Below are 19654 nucleotides of genomic sequence, written 5' to 3' on the forward strand. Positions count from 1 at the left end.
GGAACGATCAGGATGATTGAGGTTTCCATTTAAAATTTCTCCCTTTTATACATAACTGATGTTCTGTTATGAATTTTATTCGTTTAGAACAAATTCAAATAAATGTCCATTTTCCAACATTCTTTACATTTCTAAAGAATTTAGCACATTTCATGTTCATTATATACAGAAGTCAAACAGTTTAATCACGTCTATTGAAGTATAATAGTCAAACCTCTCATGGATAAGTTTACCTTAAAGTTCTTATCACCATTCTGACACCAATATGCATCATTTTTAAAGTAAAGTTTCTACTTTGTGATAAAACTCAATAGAAATAGGAGACATAGTAAACTCAACAGTGTCAAGTGTGCCAGTGAGAAGTTACCTTGTCAGAGTGTTTATTGAAAAAGTCTCTTATGTTCATCTTCCTGTGGACTTTTGACTTTGACCTAAATAAAAAGGTATTCACATTATCACTTAGCAAATAACACAACAGCAATGAGACATGATTTATTGTTGAATACCCACATTCTCATCAAGCTCATGTTTGTGATGCATATTTCTTCTTCACAGAAAAACATTTCCATGTTTGCACATGTATCATGAAGATTGTTCCAATTTAGCATTGCCATATTTTGTCCTTCAGCCCTGCTAGTATGCACTTATGAGTGTGCATACTAGCAGTTGGTCTCTGCTTTTGGGTGGATGGTCAGGATAGAGGCCACTGGGATTGAAGGTAGATGGCACAATCAAGTGTCAGATTCAAGAAATAAAGGTGTCATGACATATCCATGTTAGACAGTGAAGAGCAATGTTTACCTCAAATATGAAAAACCCAATGTGGAGGTTTTGCACCAGGTGACTGTTCCTTTTTTCAGGCTTTTGAATGAGTGACACCATTATGTTTTTATCGCCATCTTTGTCTGAGCCACTGCAAAATTTGAAACGACACTGTGGTTTGGTCCAGAAACTGTCTTTCCTGGGAAAATTAAAAAGTGTTTACTGCAGCCACCTCTCTATGGCGTGACGCAACCCTTCCCCAGGGTTCTTCCACCACAGATCACACAGGTTGTAAATTTTATCCATTATCTCCCTCCTGAGCGTCTCCTCAGAGTCCGCTGGGTCCATGTGTGGCTGGATCATTCTGTCACGGTCTGTGGTGGCAGACCATGGGTATGTGGCGAAGTAAGACCCAAAATGCAGGACTCTTTAATGCAAGCAGTGTTTACTCAGTTGTATATAGTATTTGTATTTGTATTCTATTTTTATCTTATTGTATATTTATTTTATTTTATTCTGCTGTATATAGTATTTTATTTTATTCTATTCTGTACAGTTGTGTACTGTATTTATTCTTATTGTATTCTAATTTTTGCCTCATAACTTTTGCACTGTCCACTTCCTGCTGTGACAAAACAAATTTCCCACGTGTGGGACTAATAAAGGTTATCTTATCTTATCTTATCTTATCTTATCTTATCTTATCTTATCTTATCTTAAGCTTTTATTACAGTCACTTTATAAATGCCTCTATAAAAGGATTAAGGTCCTTTCAGTTGCTTTGGCAGATGTTTAAACCGCTGTCTCTGGGTAAATTCTGACGAAATTATACCACAGCAGGATATAGTTATATAACTTTATAGGTGTTTAGTGAAAGGAATGAAAATAAGTCCTCATGTATGAGTGAGTATAGGGCAGCAGAAGTATCAGGGACATTAAGCCAATGCTGGTGGTTCTGTGTGGTGTAGTTCTACTTACCCTGGGAGGTGTACCACAGCCCATCAGTGTGTTTGATTTGCCAGTTCTGCAGATCAGCCTCCACAGGCTTGGACTCGGTTGTGACAGCTCGATGTTAATGTGGACGCCGCCGGTGAAGTCCATCATAGCCTCTGAAGGAGTTCCAGCAATCATGTCAGAGTAGGAGCCACAAACCCTGACAAAATAATAGTTTGTTTGTTTTTTTTACAGATATTTAGAGAAATCACACCTTCAACTCTCATTATGTCTAAGATTAAGACTGCATACTTGGCATAGGCTTTCTCCAGGAGAGCAGGCCAGAACTCATTTTGGTTTTTGGAATGAAAAAGATTAGTCTGCCATTGATTGTTGGTAGTTTGTCATCAATGACCACATCCTCCCACTGCCCAAATCTCCAGAACTGGGGGAAAAAAAAGAATGAATCTAGTTTGCCACTCTTGATTTATTATTCAAAAAATGTCTTGTAGCGTGTTGGGGCTCGACCTCGGTCTGTAAAAGTGATGATAGATGAAATGATGTTTTAGGCCAGGGATTTTATTCCCTTTCAGGCCAATCTATTTATTGGGATGTGTTTAGCAAAATAGCAAGTTACTTCCTCCCTTTGGCCCTAAAAGTTGGAGATTCTGCATTTACGTTGGATGGGCAGCAGGCAAAGGCGGGGACTGTGACTTACTGGCCTCTGGTATCATAAACCAGTCATTTATGAGGTTACAATTACACACAGTTTAGTTTTAACATGAAAATGTGTTAAAATAAAATATAAGCAGTAAAAGAATTTTAAACCATGTAGCACATGCTTGTTAGCTAGTTCATTCTGCTGTGGTTAAAATACAAACAAAAAGCAACATCTCAAAAATAAATAAATAAATAAATCGGTGAGTATTTTTGATAGGTGTGTTTTTATTGAACACAAGTAGTGATCAATAAAAATATATCTGTCAAAAAATTATAATCAGATGTGTTGTTAGATGTTGGTATTTACACTGAAGTGAAAAATCCCACAGTTATTCTCATCAGCAGTTTCCTGTTCAAAAATATTCTCATGGTTACTAGAGGAAATCATGTGAGGAGAACAATAAATATATATTCATATATATTCACGAATACATTTCACCTATGAAGTTTCCTTGACCAAAATCAAACCTGGAGACTCCGTCAAGTACAAAGGCTGGAAAACAAACAATTTCCTGAAAAAGGGAGAGTGCTGATCAGAGAGTAAAGCTCTGAAAGTCTTAAAAGAAAGGATGCAAATTTCTTTGTTAGTGTATCCTTCACAAAAATGTGCATATATTCATGCACACTGAAATAATCTTTCAATTGTTATAAGAGTCACAATAGCATGTTGAAGACTGTTTTGGTTGAACCACACTAAAAAACATCCCTGAAATCTGTTTGTATTTCTAATACAAGATATTGCTTGTATTAGAAACAGTGTATCAAATATCTGTTTCCAGCTGTGACAAACTAAACCAGAAACCTGACTGTGCTGTTTTTGAACCGTGGAATAAGAAATTCTACGTGTAGTGAGACTCAATCTAAATGCAGTGAAAGTACTAAAACTGAATTGCTCTTTTAAAAAATTTGCTCAACATTTTAGTAACATTTTACAATATTAGGATATATACTTCACCTAATATTCACATTTTAGGTGAACCATCAGCTCTACTTTCAAAACACTCACTACTGGTCTCCGTGCTGCAGCTCGGTTTCAGGGTGTTGGCAAGATTCTTACTGCCTAAGCCATCTTTATGTAAAGTAACAATTCTTTTTTCCCATGATTTTGCTATGGTGTGCCATGTTAAACTTCCAGTGACCAGTATGAGAGAGTGTGGTAGCAAATTCAACACACCTATTTCCCATTTGCACCTGGAACCTTGTAACACTCATGAGTCACATTACGCCAGGAAAGGAAAATAGCTAACTGGGCACAATTTGGACATTTTCACTTAGGGGTGTGCTCACTTTTGTTGCCAGAGGTTTAAGCAATAATGGCTGTGTGCGTTATTTAAACGGGACAGCAAATTTACACAGTTATAGAAGCTGTATACTTTAATACATTGTACCAAAGTGTCATATCTTCAGTTTTGTCCCATGAAAACATAACAAAATATTTACAAAAAATTGTAGGGGGTTGCACTCACTTTTGTGAGATACTGTGTATATGAAATGTACAGATATACAAATCCAGGAAAAAAAAGAAAAAAGGAAATAAATATGCAAATAAATAATGTTGTGTGTTTACAGTTTTGGTTATTGCATGTAAAAATAAGTATTACATAGTGGTGGTTAATAGTGGGAAGTCCTTGGAGTGCGGGGTGGAACTGTGTTATCAAGGAACCGAAAGGTGGACCCTCTCCAAACACTCCCTGTTGATGCTGAGGAGGACTAAGTGCTGTGCCTCCTGAAATCAATAATGACCTCTTTGGTTTCAATCACGAAAACGCAAACTTGACACAGAGAGATAGACAGAAAGAATATGACACATGAAACAGAGAAGACAGTGACTTAAACTAATGGCCAGAACACCAAATAAAGTAAAGAGAACAAAACCAAGAATAACCCTTAATACAAAATCAACCAAGCACAACTCAAAAACCCAAATAATTCATATATTTAGCAAAACAAAACAGAAAAAGAAAAAGCTGGGTCAAAATTGACCCAGAACCATGACAGTTTATTTCCTCTGCCAGCTGCACACAGCGCAGCCTCTGTGGTTTATGATGTCTTGTAGGTGGAAACTAGCGAGCTAACTTCCCGCTAAGTTTTAACTGCATTAAATTTAATGCATTCGGTTTTCATGGATGCCTGGATGTTAAACTTAATTGTTACCTGGTAAAGCAGCAACGCGTATACCACATAAAATCGATTCGAGGTCAGCAAGCACAACCTGAATTCATACAGGTGCATTACTGATTTTTCAATGTTCCTTCATTGTTCCTTCAATTGCTCCTGCAGTCAGCTAAGACTGAAGAAGTCACTTGGATGAGTGACAAAACGTTTCTCCCACAAAACGCTACGTCCAGATGAACAGAATCAACTTTTGGAGATTTACTTTTCTGGATGATTGAGAATGCATCAACCCAATTACTGATTTTTGAGAAGATTAAAGGACTTGAAGTGGGCTTTATAGTGCAAAAAATATGGTAGTAAAGCTTTGTTAAGCAAGTAACATCACTATCTTTTACTGCACATGTACACAAGCAAATTACCTTTTCAGTTAACCGATGAAGTCAGTTTTTATGTGAGTAAATATTTTACTTATCATTATCAAAATAAATGCCAACTACCGGTACCATGGCAGTCCTGTAAGTGTAATCAGACTTACTCAAGGTTGTTCAAATATCTAAAACATTTTATATTTAGCAGACAACATACAACAACAGAGTTACATATTTGCACTGAAGTCAAGAAAACTTTTGGGTTATTCTTTCCTCTTGCTTGCTTTTCAGTATCAAGGATTATTCACTCACTGTAACGGTCATGAGAGCTGAAAATGTTTGGCTCTGCCTTCTGATTATTTTCATTCATGTGATGTTTTAATAAAAAACAGAAAGCTGTATACAGAACATTGCACCTGTACATTCAGAAGTGAAAGGGACTAACATGACTTGTGTTACGACCCAGTGATGTGTGTGTTGTGTTATGCCTCCCACGGGGGGGGATGGCTGTGGGTATCTTTCCCCTTTTTCTCTCCTAGGAGGTGGAAACCTGGGCGTGGCTGCTGGGTATCCGGGTGGAGTCTCTGCCTGTCCTGTGTGGATCCTGTGTGGATAATTGATGGACCACCTCCGGTACTTAAGGACTTAACGACAGCCACCTGGAAGCTCTCCCCGAGCCTCCACCACTCGACCAAGAACCTGTGTGATGATCTATGTTAGTGCAGTGTAGAGTTTTGAGTGTATATCTGGTTGGGATGTCTACTTGGTTGTAAATAGTGTAAATAGTATATCTGGGTGGGATGGCTATTATATTGTAAATAATTGTAAATAGATTGTCAAATAGTGATCACGGGTTGGTTCACCTGATATATCACTGTCACTGCCGCAGCCTTGTAGGCGTGAGAAGCCGTTTTTTTTTTTTAACACGTTTTCTCCTGTTTTTTCCCTTAGAAAGGTAGGTAAGCGACTTGTCTTTTGTTTGGCTTCTTTTTATTTTGGTGTAGGGAAGCGTAGGGATCGCTAGGGAGTTTTGTTTGTTGTTTTGGCATTGCTCACTGCCGACGAAAATAAACGGCTGCTTACCACTTGAACGGTATTGTTGTCGGTGTACTTACTTGGGTGGGGAGTGGGGGGGGCTAACCCTTGTGTTGCGTTTTTTCACTCGCTTGGACTACAAACGTAACACTTGTGTGTAAACACCTATAAAACTAACCCTGCAGGTTCAAGGGTAATTCCAAGGAAAGTGGTGGAGTTTAAGTGAAATTTCCATAGTAAGGTAAGGAGGAGCCACAACCTGTCCTGGCTGATTTAGGGGATTGTGGGCATTAAGACTGAAGCCTGTCCACTCTTACCTGCAGACCTGCTCCGTATCTACTAAACAACATGCTTCCTCTTTCGTGACTCGTTCAGGTAAAATGTTTGTTTAACAATTTAAGGACTAATGACTCAAATCAAAGTTATTATAGTTTTTCTTTTTCTGTTTATTTTTAGTGTTAGGTTTTGTTTTGTTTTTATTAGTTTCATAGTAATAGTTCTTAAATATTCTTACTATATGGGCATTTCATTGATACTTTTTTTGTTGCAGTTATTTTCTTTTTCTTTTGAAAGAAAATAACCTAAACAATATGGAACGCCAGGACTGCCATAATGAATTAATTAAATACACCATTAAATAATTAATTAAATGTGGCAATAATTAATTAAAATTGGAATTAATTAATTAAATAAATAGTTATGACACATGTAATTAATTAATTATTGACACATTTAATTAATTATTTATGTATTTCACATTTTAATTAATTATTGACACATTTAATTAATTAATTATTGACATATTTAATTAATTATTTATGTATTTCACATTTTAATTAATTATTGACACATTTAATTAATTAATTATTGACACATTTAATTAATTATTTATGTATTTCACATTTTAATTAATTATTGACACATTTAATTAATTATTGACACATTTAATTAATTATTTAATGATATATTTATTTATTTCATTTTGGCAGTCCTGACGCCTGGCTCTCGTCATGAAATAATTTTATCTGTCAGCCTCAGATAAACTGCAACTGAACGCAGATAAGACAGAGTGCTTAATCCTTGCCCCAGAGAATATCAAGCCCCAAATTAGTCAACATCTGGGTGCTTTTTCATCGACGATAAAAGCCACTGCTCGGAATCTTGGGATAATTTTTGACCAATCTTTGTCCTTTGACGTTCATATTAAATCCGTGACCCGTTCCTGCTTTTTCCACTTAAGAAATATTGCCAAACTCAGGACTATTGTCTCCACAACCGAACTGGAGATGCTTGTCCACACCTTTATTTCCTCCCGGCTAGACTATTGTAATGCACTTTTCTCCTGTGTATCTAAGGCCTCACTAAATCGGCTCCAAGCGGTTCAAAATGCTGCAGCAAGGCTTTTAACCCACAGCAATAAATTTTCCCATATCACTCCTATACTAAAATCCTTGCATTGGCTTCCGATTGGGTATAGATATAAGTTTAAAATCCTCACCTTTACGTTTATGTCTCTACAAGGTGAGGCCCCCATCTATATCTCGGAGCTTCTCAAACCCTATTCTCCAAAGCGAACTCTTAGATCCACTGATAGTGGTCGTCTATCTATTCCACGGACTCGTCTGAAAACAAAGGGGGATCACGCTTTTCAAACCCTGGCTCCAATACTGTGGAACGGTTTACCCTCCTCACTACGCACCATCGACACGGTGGCCTCTTTTAAAAAACAGCTTAAAACTCATCTGTTTAGACAGGCATTTGGGTAATATGTTGTCTTATTTTATATTTATATTGTACTATTGCCTGTTTGATATGCTTTTATATTTCTTCTAATATTGTTCGTTTGACATGTTTTTATGTGAAGCACTTTGTAACAGCGTTTTTGTCTTAAAAAGTGCTATATAAATAAATTTTACTTACTTACTTACTTACAACCATCTCACCCTCAACGTCGCAAAGACAAAGGAGTTGATAGTGGACTTCCGGAGGTGCAGAGAAGTACACACCCCCATCACCATCAGCGGCGCTGCTGTGGAGAGAGTGAGCAGCTTCCGGTTCCTTGGCGTACACCTGGCTGAGGATCTTACATGGTCAGTACACACAAACAAAACAGTGAAGAAGGCGCAGCAGCGCCTCTTCTTTCTCAGGAGACTGAAAAGATTCGGCATGAGTCCCTGCATCCTCAGGACCTTCTATCACTGTGCCATTGAGAGCATCCTCACTGGATGCATCACCACCTGGTATGGCAACAGCACCGCCTTCTCATGGAAAGATGAGAATGCTAAATCATGGAGATGAAGATGGTGAATATACTTGAACACAAGCATCTTGTGATGTGGATTTTTTTTGTATGCATACATGAACTGAGAATGATGTACATAGATTATACCCATCATTTTCATGGCAAAAGCCTTTTTTTAATTTTAGAAGAAATATTTTTTTTGTAACTTTGGTCTCCCGCATCTGTGAATCCTTATATTGAGGGTGACTTGAGTTGATAGCTAGACTCTCCAGCGAGTAGTGCGGTGCTCTGAACGGATAATTGGAGGTGAGCTTCCCTCCCTCCAAGACATCTACAGGAAGCGGTGCCTGAGGAAAGCGGGGAGGATCATCAAGGACTCCAGTCACCCCAGCCATAAACTGTTCAGACTACTTCCATCAGGAAGGAGGTTCTGCAGCATCCGGTCCCGTACCAGCAGACTGAGAGACAGCTTTTTCCATCAGGCCATCAGACTGCTGAACACTTCATAGACACCTCAGCTTCACTACTGGAACTTTAACATTATGCACTCCATACTGTACAGTAACGCCACTGTTTTGCACATGTCTCACTCTGTATATTTTATTTTATATATTTTTATTTATTGTTTACTCTATTTAATTTGTAAAATATGTGTACACACACACACACACACACATAGAAAAATATTTAGTATACACATCCAGAAATGCATATACTATTATATATTGTACATATATTTATTAGTTTCAGATGTGGCCATTCTTGTATTTTGCTTGTTTACATTATTGTATTTTGCACAACTCTGTTGCTTGTGAAGCTCGCACACAAGAATTTCACTCACATGTGCTGTACCAATGTACCTGCACATGTGATGTGACAACAAAAGTGATTTGATTTGATTTGATTTGAACTTTTTTGTTAATCGACTGCCAGAAGTAGCTTTATGAAGACAAATAAGTGTGTCGCAAAATGTTGAAATTTGCTTTAAATCAACATAACGAAAAATTTTGCAGTCACTTTTTCCTAATGATATTATTGTATCAGAAGTCTTTGGTCATTGTAAAAAATAAAAATAATGTTCTTTGGTTGTAGGAAACATCTGCTAACACAGTTTTGCCAAATGGACTGGTCCAAGGGCACGCCTACACTGTAACAGGGGTTAAAGAGGTAAAGAATTAGACAGTAATCACAGTTATTATTGGAAGTGAATCTACAGTAATAACATTTCCCACAGTATGCAGTTTAGGAAGAATTACAGCAAAAACAGGTTCCTGACATATTGGACAAATATGTTAAAGGGGAGATTTAAAAACCTTTGAGCATACATTTAAATACCATAACAACTGATTTTTCTGTTGCCTGCTGCCAGCTTATTAGCCAAGGAAAAATTGTGAAGCTGATCCGTTTGTGGAACCCCTGGGGCAAAGGAGAGTGGGAAGGAGACTGGAGTGATTGGTAAGCAGTAATCAGCTTTGGTACTGTTTCATGAAGACATGATGGATAAAATTACATGTTGTAAAAATGTTGACATCTGCATTGTGTACTTGCTGCTCTAAAAGTGACTCAGTTACTCAAGTAGTTCTGGTCTTTAAGGGAAATTTAGTCTGAACTGTTTTTTCCAGTTACTGCTTAAACAAACCGGTGTAATATTTAGTTTAAAATGCAGGTGAAAGTACAACCTTTTAACCTATATTGAGTGTTGGGACTAACGCGTTACAGTAACTACGTTATTATTGTGGTAACGAGCACGGTAACTAGTTATTATGCCAAAATCAGGATTCAATCGTTACTGGGATTTAGATAGGGTCGTTATTCGTTACTTCTTGCGGTGGCTATCGTGGAGCTTCCACAGATTCAGTAACATTAGCAAGTGGAGGAGGCCAGCAGGTGGATGGGGGAAAGGGGAAGCAGGTGAAGCAGAGACCAGAGGCGGCCGACGGTCGGAGTGTCAGGTGAACTGAACTTCAGGTAAGAAGTTATGACCTGCAGTCTCTCTGGGTGAGATATAAACCAAGTTTAGGGGTAGTTTATTTTCGTTATGCGACTTTTTCATTCTGGGTACTAGCTAGCATGACAGAGTTTCTATACAGCTGGGTGGGTGCTATGATGTTACTGATGTTGAACTTTATTTTGTTCATAAGGTTAATTATTAGTGTTGCCAACCGTCCCATGAAAAACGGAATTGTCTTGTATTCAGAGAAAATATCAAGCGTTTCGTATCGAGGTGAAAAGGGACACAGTTTGTCCCGGACTTCAGCTAGAATGAAAAAGACACAAAGCTGGAGTTATTCTGTGTCTTTGCTGCACAGCTGCCTCTTCTTCTCTCATTCTCACCCCTCCCTCTCCTGTTGCTACTTCAATCATGAAACTGATCAATGATCAGCTGATCGGATTTTCTCTCTCGTTTGTTTATCGCTCACTTTGCGCCGAAAGAGGAAACCAGTGGATGTCGCGCTAAACAACAGCAGCACGTTTAAGCTTGATCAGCTGTTGTTAGAATACTTAGATGCTTTCTAGTATCAGCTGATGTTTGCTGGAGCCACAGCTGTAAAAGCTGCTGGTCATGATATCGGTTTGGGTATGTGGTGAGAGGGAAACATGAAGATGAAACCAGGAGATGTCTTTACTGAATCATCAGAGCTGAACAGGTGATGGAGAAACAGGTTTACCTTTTAGGTGACATGAATGAGTTGAAGGGAAGTTATGAACTGTTTCTGAGAGACAAATAACCCCAGGATCCTTTTTTACGTAGCTGACGGCTGGCAACTGCAGGGGCGGGTCTAGCTAAGTTTTGCCGGGGGGGCCATGTAGGGCATTAACAGGGAGAGGGGGGCACAAAGAAATACTTTTCTTTCTTATTCTCATTTAAAATATCTAGCTTTTAATGAATAATTATCTCAATCTTACAACAAACAATTGATAGATTGATACATATATACCATCAAAACAGTGTATATCACTGTCACAACAGCGTTTGTTTTCATTCAAAGGCTTTATGATTTTTCCTATAATGGCGGCCGCTCTCTAGTCAAAATGCCTGGGCTGATTTTTTGTCCCAGTCCAGCCCTGTATGCAGCTCATCTGCAGTCTGGTGTTACCTACATCTTCCTATTCAGAAGGCAGAATTTCCGAGTTCTGAGTACAATCAAAGCACCACGACTGCAGTTTTTGTGTTGGATGTAAGAAGCGCACATGACGCTGTGACGTAGGCTAGAATCATGGGGGTGCTCAACGACGGCCCAGGCGTTGGATTTCTCTCGTGGAAATATGCACATTATTTTTTCCTTTCTATTGGTAGGTGGCACAGTGCACTTGTGGAAAGTAAGCAAGCTAGAAGACTGGCAAAGTTATGGAAGCAACACATTAACAAGAGAATTCTGAGTAAAACCAAAGTTACTTTCCCTAGTAACTAGTTACTTTGAAAGTAACGAGTAACTTGAAGTAACAGAGTTACTTTTGATAGAAGTAACTATTAATGTAACTAAGTTACTAATTTAAAGTAACTTACCAAACACTGCCTATATTTACTTAGGGAATATTTTTTCTTCAATACATGCAACTCTAGATAAAAATTAACAACATAATGTGTCATCTCTTACCTAAAATACTGTCTTTAAGGTCCCCCATGTGGAACACTGAGTTCTCAAGACCGCCAAAAGTGCCTTTCAGTGGCTGATGATGGAGAGTTTTGGTAAGCAAATTTCGTCAAAAGAAAACTACAACCTCTGGCGGTATTATATTAATACCACCAGAAGTTGTAGTTTTCTCTTTTTTTGCTTTATTTACTCTGTACTATGTTATAAGCTTAGAGTTTTATACTTTGACATCACATCTAAATAAATTAGGAATGAGAATCTACCTGATTTTATTAACAGGATGGCATTTGAAGATTTCTGTAAGTTCTACACAGATCTTGACATCTGTGGCCTGAAACCAGACTTCATAGATGGAAAATCCTCTGCTCAGTGGAAGACCTCTGTGTACGAGGGTCGGTGGGTTGCTGGAACTACTGCTGGAGGCTGCATAAATAACAGAGGTAATTATATAGCATATACTGGAATATAGGTGTTTAAATGTTCTGTTGTACATTAAAACAATATTAATGTTTTGCTATAATACAGAAAAACACATTTGCAAGAAAATAAGATGTTACAGAAACATGCAGAAACTGATTGTCACTGAGCTCTGACAAATAAGGGGAATGAGGGAAAGGGCCAGCGCCACATACAGCAAAAACATAATGTTTTAATCTTCAATTCATGTAAATAAAACATATTTTTCCCTCTATGTCCTCCAGACACTTTCTGGACAAATCCACAGTATCGAATTAAGGTCGTAGGTGAAAACTCTGAGTCCAATGGGGAGAAAAACATCCTAGTGTCTCTCATGCAAAAGCCTGACAAGAGGAACAGACGCCTGGTGTAGAACCTCCACATTGGTTTTTCTGTATATTTAGTAAGTATTTCTCTGTCTCTATCTATCATACATATGGAAAGAAAATGCATGCAAAAGAGAACATAAACTAACTATGGTGAAAATAAAAACCATGTTGAAGTTGACATTTTCAGAGCATGAAAATGTATTTAACCATTGTCAGAATTTGTATCGTAATGTGGAAACAACAATAATAATGTGGCATTTAAATGCAGAAAATGACAGATCAAAAATTAACTACAACATAAAAATTATTTGTGGGCTAGAAAACATTTTGTTAGCAAGCCAAGCTTTAATATGCTGTCCAAACATTCATACAGTGGCTGTGCACATGTTGAAATAACTAACTAATGACTAACTGAATTATTATTTATTCCCAACATGAATGAAATTCCTGACGTCCTTCAAGGTGACCAAAGACGTAAGAAGCTAATTTATTCTATTTCATGTTTATAATACACATACAGTGGCTTGCAAAAGTATTCGGCCCCCTTGAACTTTCCCACATTTTGTCACATTACAGCCACAAACATGAATCAATTTTATTAGAATTCCACGTGAAAGACCAACACAAAGTGGTGTACACGTGAGAAGGGGAACGAAAATCATACATGATTCCAAACATTTTTTACAAATAAATAACTGCAAAGTGGGGTGTGCGTAATTATTCAGCCCCCTTTGGTCTGAGTGCAGTCAGTTGCCCATAGACATTGCCTGATGAGTGCTAATGACTAAACAGAGTGCACCTGTGTGTAATCTAATGTCAGTACAAATACAGCTGCTCTGTGACGGCCTCAGAGGTTGTCTAAGAGAATATTGGGAGCAACAACACCATGAAGTCCAAAGAACACACCAGACAGGTCAGGGATGAAGTTATTGAGAAATTTAAAGCAGGCTTAGGCTACAAAAAGATTTCCCAAGCCTTGAACATCACACGGAGCACTGTTCAAGCAATCATTCAGAAATGGAAGGAGTATGGCACAACTGTAAACCTAGCAAGACAAGGCCGTCCACCTAAACTCACAGGCCGAACAAGGAGAGCGCTGATCAGAAATGCAGCCAAGAGGCCCATGGTGACTCTGGACGAGCTGCAGAGATCTACAGCTCAGGTGGGGGAATCTGTCCATAGGAAAACTATTAGTCGTGCACTGCACAAAGTTGGTCTTTGCATAAAGAGTGGCAAGAAGAAAGCCATTGTTAACAGAAACCATAAGAAGACTTGTTTGCAGTTTGCCACAAGCCATGTGGGGGACACAGCAAACATGTGGAAGAAGCTGCTCTGGTCAGATGAGACCAAAATGGAACTTTTTGGCCAAAATGCAAAACGCTGTGTGTGGCGGAAAACTAACACTGCACATCACTCTGAACACACCATCCCCACTGTCAAATATGGTGGTGGCAGCATCATGCTCTGGGGGTGCTTCTCTTCAGCAGGGACAGGGAAGCTGGTCAGAGTTGATGGGAAGATGGATGGAGCCAAATACAGGGCAATCTTGGAAGAAAACCTCTTGGAGTCTGCATAAGACTTGAGACTGGGGCGGAGGTTCACCTTCCAGCAGGACAACGACCCTAAACATAAAGCCAGGGCAACAATGGACTGGTTTAAAACAAAACATATCCATGTGTTAGAATGGCCCAGTCAAAGTCCAGATCTAAATCCAATCCAGAATCTGTGGCAAGATCTGAAAACTGCTGTTCACAAACGCTGTCCATCTAATCTGACTGAGCTGGAGCTGTTTTGCAAAGAAGAATGGGCAAGGATTTCAGTCTGTAGATGTCTGTGAAGGTTCTCAGTCATCCAGATCATCGTAATCTAAGGAGCTTGGAAAGAAAAGCGTCTGGGCTTCTTTAAGTTGCTTGAAGACGTTTCACCTCTCATCCAAGAAGCTTCTTCAGTTCTAAGGTCAAATGGTGGAGAGTCCCAGATTTAAACCCAGTAGGAGTATCCCCCCAAAAGAGGGACAAAAGGTCCCCCTGATGATCCTCTACCTAATCACATGAGCCAAGGCTCCCTTGGCTCCCTCTATTGGGGGGATACTCCCACTGGGTTTAAATCTGGGACTCTCCACCATTTGACCTTAGAACTGAAGAAGCTTCTTGGATGAGAGGTGAAACGTCTTTAAGCAACTTAAAGAAGTCCAGACGCTTTTCTTTCCAAGCTCCTTAGATTTCAGTCTCTAGATGTGCGAAGCTGGTAGAGACAGACCCTAAAACACTGGCAGCTGTAATTGCAGCAAAAGGTGGTTCTACAAAGTATTAACTCAGGGGGCTGAATAATTACGCACACCCCACTTTGCAGTTATTTATTTGTAAAAAATGTTTGGAATCATGTATGATTTTCGTTCCACTTCTCACGTGTACACCACTTTGAATTGGTCTTTCACGTGGAATTCCAATAAAATTGATTCATGTTTGTGGCTGTAATGTGACAAAATGTGGGAAAGTTCAAGGGGGCCGAATACTGTTGCAAGCCACTGTATGGTGATGTGAAAAAGAAAGTACACTGTCTTTCACTATTAAGGTTTTATGTATCAGGAAACACTGCTATGTTGTAAGATTGTTTAAATCAAAAACAATGCATGATATAACACACTGTGTAATTATTTATGTAACAAAGGCCAAGCCAAATAAGAGGTGTGTGGAAAAACTAAGTACACCCCATGGTTCAATAAGCTGTAGAACCAGCTTTAGCAGCAATAACGTGAAAGAACATTGTTGCTGCAATTCATTGAGGTTTGTCTGCATTTGTTTATGCTCAACTCTCTCGAGGTCCCGCCACAGTGTTTCAATTTGTTGTACGCCAACTGTTGGTGTTCATTTGTGATTGTATTTATCTCATTTTACAGCTAATTTATGTGCTGATACATAAAACCTTCAAGTTGACATGTCTGTACGCACTTCAGAAACTTCTTCAAATGAAATTGGGGAGCTGAAATATCACTTTGAATAATTTCAGTACAAAACGCAAAGTGGGAAGTTTCCAGCAATGTTCTTCAACACCCATCTGCCTGTTGCTCGGAGAGATAAATACATGAATGCTCGTGAGGTGATAGAGTTCCTTATGCTGAAGCTTGGTGAATACCTGATTGTGCCATCCACCTTCAAACCCAACGAGACAGCCTCCTTCATCCTCACCATCCACTCAAGAGAAGAGACGTGTTGCTAGTATGCTCACCCTCGATGTCTGAAGATATGACATAAAAAAAAGTTTTGAAACAAAATTTGCATTTGACACATTACAATTGATTTCTATGAAAGTAATGCATATTGGTCTCCCCACAGTGAGAATTCAAATTCAAATGAGCAAAGATATGAGCCAGTTGAAAAGGTTTGTAACAAATCATTTAATTGTGTTCGTGTTATTTTGCTGTTCATGTGTTATTAATGTGAACTGTTGACTCGTCAGGTCACAAAAGTAAAAAACCATCAGGATGAAGAAAACAAGAAAACATTCTTCCGTCAATACTCTGACAAGGTAATTAAAAAAGATCTTTTTGCTAATAATATTAGCTGCATTACTGCAATATTACAAGTTTATATAGCATTATGTGTCTAACGTCTGTGTAATGTATCATGTAGTAAACCAAATCAATTAATGTTTCAGTATGAAGAAGTGGATGCTGAGCAGCTCCAGAGGCTTCTAAATGAAAACATCCTGAAAGGTTTGGCCTTTAAAAAGTCTGTCAAGCTCAATTTAAATTTACTGGGCCACCTACACATGGCTGTTTGGCCATGGGAACCCATTCCATGAAGCTCCTTGTGCACAGTTTTTGTGCTGATGTTATTGCCAGAGGAGGTTTGGAGCCCTGTAAATACTTTTGTTCATATAGCGTAGTTTCCAGGTCTGACCCGTCCAATTTATAAATCAGTATTATTTCCTGTAAGCCTTCATCGGACTCTGGCAAACTCTGGTTTATGAGACTATGACTCTAACTTATTAATACAAAATTAACTGTGGTCCACATGAGTGTAAACATCAGTAATACAGCAGGGTGTGCAAGACCCTCAGTTTCTTAATCGCCATGGCTACTTCGACATGCAGTCTATGACTCTGAATACTGTGGATGACAATTGTGCTACACTGTCTTTGCTAATTCAACTCTGTTTTATTTAGGAGAAATGAAATCTGGAGGGTTCAGCCTTGATGCCTGTCGCAGCATGGTGGCTCTAATTGATGTATCCTGTTATAATACATGTGATACTAGAAAAAGCAGATTAAGAAACTTTGTAGTTTGCCTTTCTGAGCTGTTGAAAAGTAACAATGAATCTTTGTAGGTACATAACAGAAGAATAGTCTATGTGTAAGCAAACCTGAGTGGTCTTCTGTTGATATAACCAGCATTACTCATCTGAAAGACCAGACTAAGATTTGTCCCTTTGCTACCTTAATGTGGGTTTTAAAAGACATCAATCACAGGCAAACTAAACAGTGAGGAATTTGTCCGTCTGTGGAACAAGGTCACCAAGTACAAGGTAAAGGGAAAAAAACAGTCTTAAAACATATATCACTACATCTGCTATAGATGTGAAGATTTTCCCTGATCACAGTTTCTTTTTTTTTTCTTCTCTTATCAGGAGACTTTCTTCCTCACCGACGTTTCAAAAACAGGAACGCTGTCACTGAGTGAGCTGAGGAACGCATTTGTAGCTTCAGGTATATCAGACAAGGATTCAGTATATTTAATATAAATGTAATATGTTCAAATATAAATAGTATGAACAAAAAAAAAAATTCTGTGCTTCATACTGCAACACTGAATCACATTAAATTATGTAATAAAATTCTAGATTATAGTTTAACTGCATAAATTATCATTAGAAAAAATACAAGAATTATAGTATAGTATTGTATAATTAATATATATTCATTATATAGATGATATTGTAAACGTCACAGTAAACATGTTAATGTTTGGATAAAAATTATCATCATAAAGTTACAAGCACACAAACCACTTCCTGGTGCATTTGGATGAGGGGAAATGAGGGTTTCTAATATCTGCAAATACCTGCCCCCCTTGTCCTTATTATCTGGTTAGGCAAAATATACCTTTATCTGTGACTTCTGCTTTATTTGCATCAGCCAGACAGGACAGGTTCAACCAGAGAACCTCCCTCCCTGTACACTACCCATCCCATGAAACAACCAAAGCCCTGAATAGCTCCTTTGGAGCTGGATGAGATTGTTTTCCAAACATATTTAAAGCCTGATGGCAAGATTAGATGATCCCGAGTCCAGCTGTTGGCCCACATCCTACTTACTTACTCTTGATGTCAGGTCATCCTTATGACTTTGCACATGGCTGAATATTGTGACTACTGTCTGTCATCCTCACAAATGGCATGGGATTTCATACCAGCTTAATAATGCAATTAGATAGATGGATAGATAAGCAAACTCTTCCTGAAGTCTGACTGTGTGTGTTCTTCAGGAATGAAGGTTTCAGATGACATGCTCAGTCTGATGGCTCTGCGCTATGGCGCCTCCTCTGGACACATGGCACTGGAGTGCTTCATCAATCTCATGATTCGCTTGGACTGCATGAAGAGTAAGTGAAGCCGAGAAGAAATAACAACAGTAGATGTGTAGATAGCTGAAAATAAATCTCATGCAGTGAGAATGAAAAGTTTTTTCAGTGGAAAACATCTTTCTCGCTTCTAAGATTTGATTAAGGTTCATGATTTGTACAGTTTAAACTCAAAGTTGTGTTCTTCAACAGAAATCTTCAAACAGTTGTCTGATGGAAAATCCATTAATCTCAAGGAGTCAGAGGTAATAAAGTCACTTTAGTGCTGACAGAGCAAACGAATAAATAAATATAAATATTTATACAAAGAAAATGCATTCGTTTAAATGGTGATACTTAAATGTTATTAATAAATAATCTCTGTCTTATTTTCAGTGGATGTACGTTTCCATGTACACTTAAGCCAGCTGAAAGACAGATGCACGTTTCATCTGGAAAACACAAGAAGATATTTCAAAAACTTGTTTTCTGTGAATTAGCTATAACACTTTATTACTTTGAAACAACTAAACACAATAATGTGAAACTATAACAAACACTATCATTTAAAGCTGTAAACCATATGCCTCTCTGCATATTATGTCAATGACTGAATAACTGCTTTTTATTTATAAATAGTATTGCAAACTTGTCAATCTGTGTTTGAATTAGAGATGGCACAATACCACTTTTGTATGTCCAATACCGATACCGATATCATAAATTTGGATATCTGCTGATACCGATATGAATCCGATATAGTGTATTTTTTAATCAATAAAACTGTTTTAATATCTTGCTGTGTTTTGTATAAGTTCATACTGAAGTTTTAAAAAAATAAATAAATAAAGCTATTCTGTTAAACCTGTATGCAAAAAATACACTGCACCCAAAATATTTCATAGTTCAGCAAAACTGATCAATCTAATAAACTTAAACCTACTCCATCCTCCTTATTCTGGTATTTTAAAGAGCACTTAGCGGAAATATTAAGCAACCTAACTACGGTAATAGGGTTGCCAACTCCCAGCAAAAAAAAAAAAAAAAAAAAGGGAAGCACCCCCACCCTCCACCTCATGATGCTTAACATCTTTCTTCAACAAATTTGCAGACTGCACAGATGGAACCTTCCCAAAGGAAAAAAGTAGCTTCCTAGGGTATATTAGACTTAATAGTTACTATATACAGTAATGGATTTTATACATTTTACATCCGATTAAAACTTTGGGTGTAAGATTCAGATAGTTATTTATTAAAAGCTAGACATTTTAACTGAGAATAAGAAAGAAAAGTATGTTTTTGTGCCCCCCTTTTCCTGTTAATGCCCTATCGGCCCCCCTGGCTAAATTTTGCTACACCCGCCCCTGCAGAAGAGGCAGGGCTTAATATGGGAATGCTGTACAAACATTCAGAGATGAATTTACACACTTGCTTTACTTCTCTCTGGGATAACTTTCTTGGAGATGAAATGCTGGTTTGGTAGCGAGGCTCCAAACACTCAACCAGACCACCGAGAGGTCTCGCACGCCACAGCCACT

General features: G+C 38.1%; 1 pseudogene; it reads left to right on the forward strand.

The window, feature by feature from the left end:
* Window positions 1–5034: 5034 nt before the first annotated feature.
* Window positions 5035–18539, forward strand: LOC146611910 (calpain-9-like; annotated as a pseudogene).
* The last annotated feature ends 1115 nt before the right edge of the window (window positions 18540–19654 follow it).

Source organism: Diplotaxodon limnothrissa, linkage group LG19, assembly GCF_057381915.1.
Source record: "Diplotaxodon limnothrissa isolate DT_005_m linkage group LG19, D_limnothrissa_male_GT1.1, whole genome shotgun sequence".
NCBI lineage: Eukaryota > Metazoa > Chordata > Actinopteri > Cichliformes > Cichlidae > Diplotaxodon > Diplotaxodon limnothrissa.